We start from the raw sequence: 7,169 nt of genomic DNA, 5'->3' as shown, positions 1-7,169 counted from the left end.
ACGGTCTTTGAGACCTTCTCTTCAAATAATTGGCGTAAAAAGGCACTCCGCGACCTCGCTGAAGTCCACCAAGTAACCACACTAAGCCCATGGAACGACACGACAATAACCTTCACTGTCGAAGACGAACCAAATGCCCGATCAGTCCGAGCACCCGCCGCCCTAGTACTAAACCCCATTGTGGACGGCTTTCGACTCACCAAAGTGCTCATGGATGGTGGTAGTGGGCTTAACCTCATCTACGAGGACATGCTCGACAAAATGCAGATTGGCAGAACACGCATCGAGCAAAGTAGCACCACCTTTTGAGGCATCATCCCCAGCCGAGAAGCAAGATGCTCTGCGAGAATTAAATTGGTTGTAGTATTCAGCATGCCTGAAAATTACAGATCCGAAGAGTTGCTCTTCCATGTGGTCCCCTTCAACATCGGATATCACGCCATCCTCGGACGGGACGCTTTCTCACACTTCCAAGTTATACCCCATTACGGGTATATGAAGCTTAAAATGCCAGGGCCCAATGGAATAATCACAATTTCGAGTGACCCGGATAAAGCACTTCGTGCCGAAAACAAAACAGCATCCTTGGCCCTCGAGGCACTATCCGAAGCCCTAGCAGCCAAAGAACTAACCACCCTACGATACACAGTGGACAAGGACGACGTGATCCTCGATAAGAGACCTAAATCCACCTCTTTCAAGCCAGCAGATGAAATAGTTAAATTTCAAGTGCACCCGACAGGCCCCAATAAAATAGCGTCCATTGGAGCGCAACTGGATCCGGTAGTAGACGCTGCCTTACGCACATTCTTATGCGAAAATTGGGATATCTTCGACTGGCACCCTTCTGACATGCCCGGGATCCCACGCAGGCTGGCCGAACACAACCTAAACATAATTAAGGGGTTTAAACCCATCAAGCAGACACTGCGGCGATTTTCCGAACCCAAGCGTCCAACCATGGGGGAAGAGCTAGCCAAACTGCTAGAGGTCGGGTTCATCAGGGAAATCAAACACCCAGATTGGCTAGCCGACTTGGTCATGGTGCCAAAGAAGGACAAATCCTAGCGCCTTTGTGTCGATTTCAAAGACCTCAATAAAGCTTGCCCAAAAGATCCTTTCCCGTTGCCCCGCATTGACCAGATCATCTATGCAACCGCAGGACACGACTCACTGTGTTTCCTCGACGCTTATTTCGGATACCATCAGATTAAAATGAAGGAATCTGACCAGGCCGCAACGGCGTTCATCACCCCGTATGGCCCTTTTTGCTTCAACACTATGCCCTTTGGGCTTAAAAACGCTGGTGCCACATACCAGCGTATGATTCAAACATGCTTGGAAAAAAAATCAGCAAAACCGTTGAAGCATATGTTTACGACGTGGTCATCAAAATGAAACACGTCGAAACACTGGTGGACGACCTTCGCCTCACCTTCGACAACCTCCGAACACACGACATATGGCTCAATTCGGAAAAATGTGTCTTCGGAGTTCCAGCCAGAAAGCTGCTAGGGTTCATTGTTTCCCATAGAGGAATTGAAACAAACCCAGCTAAGATCCAAGCCTTGTCACAATTGGCTATACCAACAGACCTAAAGAAGGTCCAAAAACTAGCAGGGTGCGTGGCGGCTTTGAGCCGCTTTATCTCTAGATTAGTAGAGAAAGCATTACCACTTTACAAGATACTTAGACGCACTGATAGCTTCGAATGGACGGACGTTGCCACAACCGGATGGGAAGAAATCAAGGCCTTACTAGCAGGCAACCCAATCCTAGCTGCCCCAGGTGTTGGCGAGCCTATGTTGATTTATATCTCCGTAACTCACCAGGTAGTAAGTGATGTATTCGTCGTCGTGCGAGGGGAAGAGGGATAAAAATTCCCCATCCAAAAGCCACTTTATTACGTATCGGAGGTCCACACACCATGCAAATCCCGATATCCCCACTACCAAAAGATAGCTTATACGGTCTTTATGGCATCCTAAAAACTACGACACTGTTTTCAAGGGTGTTCGATCACAGTGGATCTGAAGTACCACTTAACGACATTATGAACAACAGGGACGCCACTGGCCGCATTGCCAAATGGGCCATCGAACTCCTACCGTTTGAAATAACATACAAGCCATGCCAGGCTATTAAATATCAGGTGTTGGCCGATGAATGGACGGAAGCCGAACTCCCTAAAGAGTATAGTTCATACTCCAACTGGATTATGTACTTCGATGGCTCTAAAATGCTAGCTGGATTGGGGGATGGCGTCATCTTGACATCCTCCACCGGGATACAATCCACTATGTTTTACAAATCGTGTATACGGACTCCAATAATGCAGCCGAATACGAGGTGCTCCTACACGGTCTTCGCATGGCTCTCTCCATGGGTATACAACGCCTCAGGTGCATGGTGATTCAAACCTCGCAATATCCCAGGTCAATGGAGAGTTTGATGCAAAAGATCCAAAAATGGTGGCATATTGAAACGTCGTATTAAAAATATCAGCTCGGTTTGAGGGACTTGAATTCCATCATGTCACTCGAGACAGTAACCAGGCAGCCGACATCCTCGCTTGCATGGGCGCCAAGCGCGACCCCGTCCCGCCTAACACCTTTGTGGAAAGGCTCTTTATGCCATCCTTAGTGTGGCAGGGTGAGAGCAGAGACACTAGTACAGACCTGGTCACACCCCCAGCAGCCGAACACTATGCAGATAGCATCGGGGGTTCGGATGCCGAAATAACACCCTATGCTCATGAGATCATGGTTGTTATTGCTCCATGGACCGAACCTTTCCTAGCCTACCTTAATAGGCAGGAGCTTGCCGATGATCAAAATGAAACCTGTCGCATAGTTTGGCGCTCTAAAGCCTACAAAGTGCACGAGGGTGAACTGTACAAGAAGAGCACTACCGGAGTCCTCCAAAGGTGCATCTCTGAAGAGGAGGGACGACAGCTCGTGGCGGAAATACATGCTGGTCTAGGCGGTCATCATGCCGCAGCTCGGGCCCTCGTAGGCAAAGCTTTCAGGGCAGGTTTTTTCTGGCCAACAGCCCCAGCAGACGCACAAGCCCTTGTCCAATGTTGTGTGGGCTGTCAGCTTTTTGCCAACCAAAGTTATATGCCTCCCACTGCCTTAAGAACAATCCCCATCACCCGGCCCTTTGCGGTCTGGGGGCTTGATATGGTCGATGCCCTTAAAGGGGCAAGCCACAAAAAGAAATATTTGCTGGTGATGGTAGATAAATTCACTAAATGGATAGAGGCCAAAGTAGTAAAAACATCTGAAGCAGGGCCAGTGATTGACTTTATATCCGGTGTGGTACATCGCTATGGTGTGCCGCACATCATCACCACTGATAATGGCTCCAATTTTATAGCTGATGAGGTGAAAAACTGGTGTGCTAAGTTGGGCATTAAACTCGACTATGCATCCACATACCACCCTCAAACAAACAATCAAGTTGAACGGGCCAATGGCCTGATAATGAGCGGCATTAAGCCCAGTCTGGTGTGCTCCTTAAGAGAATCAGATAAGCATTGGGTTGAGGAACTCGATTCCGTACTTTAGGGGTTGCAGACCACGCCTAATAGAATGAGTGGATACACACATTTCTTTATGATGTATGGCGCAAAAGCTGTCCTGCCCTGCGACATTATTCATGACTCATCTCGAGTGCGCATGTATGAAGAGCGAGAAGCCAAGCTTGATCTGCAGGATGACCTAGATGGGCTCGAAGAGGAGCGCGATGTTGCAAAGGCCCGTTCCGCATTTTATCAACAACAGGCCAGGTGATACCAAAGCAGAGAAGTGCATGCTAAGACATATAATGTCGACGACCTTGTCTTACGCCTCCTAGAGAAGAAAAAGGATAATCTCAAATCAAAATGGGAGGGGCCCTTCATCATAGATGAAGTCCTTACATGAGGAGCCTATCGCCTTCGTAATGCATGGGCTAATCGCCTTGAGCTGAATCCATGGAACGCCGCTCGGCTCCGAAGATTCTACGGATAGTTCGGTCTCTTTATTTTTTACTTTGACTTGGTTTCTCCTTCTCCTCTCCTTCTTGTTTTTTCCTTTTTATATCCCAGGATATGTTTAGATCTGCCAAACTGTTAGGGGTACACATCTTTAAATGTATACACCCCACTATAACTGGGGGCTTCTTTAACAAAGCTTATTATTACAAGCTTATAGCTTACATTGTCTATGTCGTTTGTTTTATACATATTTTGCCATTATATGCACTTCTATGACTTAAGTTTTTGCCAAGTTGGGTTGTCTCGCTCCTGTGCTTATACCCTACGTTCCCGATTGGTCGGCTAGGGTGTAAAGGGAGTACCTCTGCGATTGCTACAACCGGGTTATCCAGGTCTGTACCTCAGATGGGTGAAGTCGAAAGCTAGCATTCTTAAGGGAATAATTGGTCGGCAAGCAATGACAAACTGCTTTACGTTTATGTAATTCTTCTAAACAAATACGGGATATGCTTCCTGTAATTCGGATACAAGCCTAGGCATGCATCATTCAGCATGTCGACCCAAGGAAAGGAACCCCTAACGGAACTATTTTTCACGGAAGATGTTTCTTATGTTAAACAGTAATATAACATAACTCCCTGAACAAATTTTGTCTGTTTGAGATATTACCGGATTGCCTAGTTTTCGGACATACTGAATGTTTGTTATTCAACATAGTATCCAGAAACACTCCAACTTCTTGGTTCGGAGGTTGAAGCCGAAGGCCTGCGATGACAAATTTTGACAAGTTCGGCCGGAGATAAAGTTCGATGATAAAGTTGTTACATAGAATTGAACGCCTACTCTTTTATCTATGCCATCTATAAGACTATCTAACCTACAGCCTTCTTGCGAATATTTCGCAGCTATCATCACCTGGTCATATACCAAGTTCACAGGACTTTCTTTTCCGTCTGGTCCCTGAGGTCCAACTCGGGCCATATGATTCGGATCGAGTCCGATGTAGCGCATCTTCACCATCGCCCATGCCTCTCGTGCACCTTCCAGGCATGCCAACGACTTCCATAGCTCTAAACGGCGCCAGGCACCTTCGAACAGGTTCGCCAATCCCTCCATACTTTTTGGAGGGGCATCAGATGACCATAAGGCTTTGATCATGCTCTTCATGGATTCCCGGGCCCGCTCGTGCACTCTAAACAGTTCTCTTAGAAGGTTGCCTTGGAATTTGAACACTTCTTCTTCGTGACGCCCGGTTAACAGACCTGCAAGGACAATTATGATTCCGTCTTATAAGATTATATGAGTCCCCTGGATCGTTCAAAGGACATACCGAATATGCCGCCTTTCAACTTTTTATTCTCTTCTTGCGCGGACGATAATTGAGCCTTTAAGCTCCTTATCTCTTCGGCTTGCTTGTTCATTTCCTCCTCCAGTTTTTTCCGTTCGGTAGTGGCCATTGGGTTTTTATTCATTTCCTCTATTTTCGAGGCGGTGACATTAAGCCGTGTCCAGCTTGTTTCAAGCTCCTGGGACAGCGCGTTGTTCTTTTCTTCGAGAACCTGCGGCCATAACGATCCTTAAATCGGTAAAGCTATACCGCTTCAAGTCTCAGGGGCTACAGTCACATATCTATTAAATTTACACAAATTGTCACTTGCATATCTTTCCAAAACAGGTGAGCAACTCCAGTGAGTCCATCCCAGGCAGCCCGGATATATGCGTCCACGGTGCTAAGAGCAGTAAATCCTGCCCAGTAAAGGCCGGAGTGTGCATGATCTCCTTTAGGCGTCGATGATTCATCACGCTTTCCACTTCGGAATTGGTGACAGATACGTCATCCGAACCCTCATGCGGTGGATGAGTGATGTCTGCTAGAACTATGTCGGTATTTCCCCAAAGAGGAAGGGATGATGCAGTATCGCGATGGTAGGTATTTCCCTCAGTGATGAGACCACGGTTATCGAACCAGTAGGAGAACCTCCTCACACCACGTAAACAACACCTGCACACAAATAACAAATACTCGCAATCCGACGTGTTAAAGGGGTTGGTAATCCCTTTTGGGTACGACACCTCAAGATAGGCAAATAACATGAGGTAAAAGTGGTAGATAGGATAAATACATAGCAGAACAAATAAATTGCAGCAAGGTATTTTTGTATTTTTGGTTTAATAGATCTGAAAATAAATGCAAAGGAAAATAGATCGCAAAGGCAAATATGATGAAAAGAGGCCCGGGGGCCTTAGGTTTCACTAGTGGCTTCTCTCAAGAAAAATAGCAAACGGTGGGAAAACAATTACTGTTGGGCAATTGATAGAACTTCAAATAATCATGACGATATCCATGCAATGATCATTATATAGACATCACGTCCAAGATTAGTAGACCGACTCCTGCCTGCATCTACTACTATTACTCCACACATCGACCGCTATCTAGCATGCATCTAGTGTATTAAGTTCATGGAGAAACGGAGTAATCCAATAAGAATGATGACATGATGTAGACAAGATCTATTTATGTAGAAATAGACCCCATCTTGTTATCCTTAATAACAACGATACATATGTGTCGTTTCACTTTCTATCACTGGGTTCAAGCATCGTAAGATTGAACCCATCACAAAGCACCTCTTCCCATTGCAAGATAAATAGATCAAGTTGGTCAAACAAAACCCAAATATCAGAGAAGAAATACGAGGCTATAATCAATCATGCATATAAGAGATCAAAGAAGACTCAAATAACTTTCATGGATAAAAACATAGATCTGATCATAAGCTCAAAGTTCATCGGATCCCAACAAACACACCGCAAAAAGACTTACATCGTATGGATCTCCAAGAGACCATTGTATTGATAATCAAGAGAGAGAGAGAGAGAGAGAGAGAGAGAGAGAGGAATCCATCTAGCTACTAACTATGGAGCCATAGGTCTACAAAGAACTACTCACACATCATGGGAGAGGCACCAATGGACATGATGCACCCCTCTGAGATGGTGTCTAGATTGGATCTTTTGTTTCTATACTCTGCGGTGGCTGAAATTGATTTTCGTCGACTACCATAGGGTTTCTGCAATATTTGGGTATTTATAGAGCAAAGAGGCGGTTCAAGCGCACCCGAGTTGGGCACAACCCACCTGGGCGCGCCTGGGCCTCCAGGCGCGCCCTGGTGGGTTATGCTCCCCT

This window comes from Triticum aestivum, chromosome 7B, assembly GCF_018294505.1.
Source record: "Triticum aestivum cultivar Chinese Spring chromosome 7B, IWGSC CS RefSeq v2.1, whole genome shotgun sequence".
Lineage (NCBI taxonomy): Eukaryota > Viridiplantae > Streptophyta > Magnoliopsida > Poales > Poaceae > Triticum > Triticum aestivum.
The sequence above is the reverse complement of the archived record's forward strand: the minus strand, read 5'-3'. Positions refer to the sequence as shown.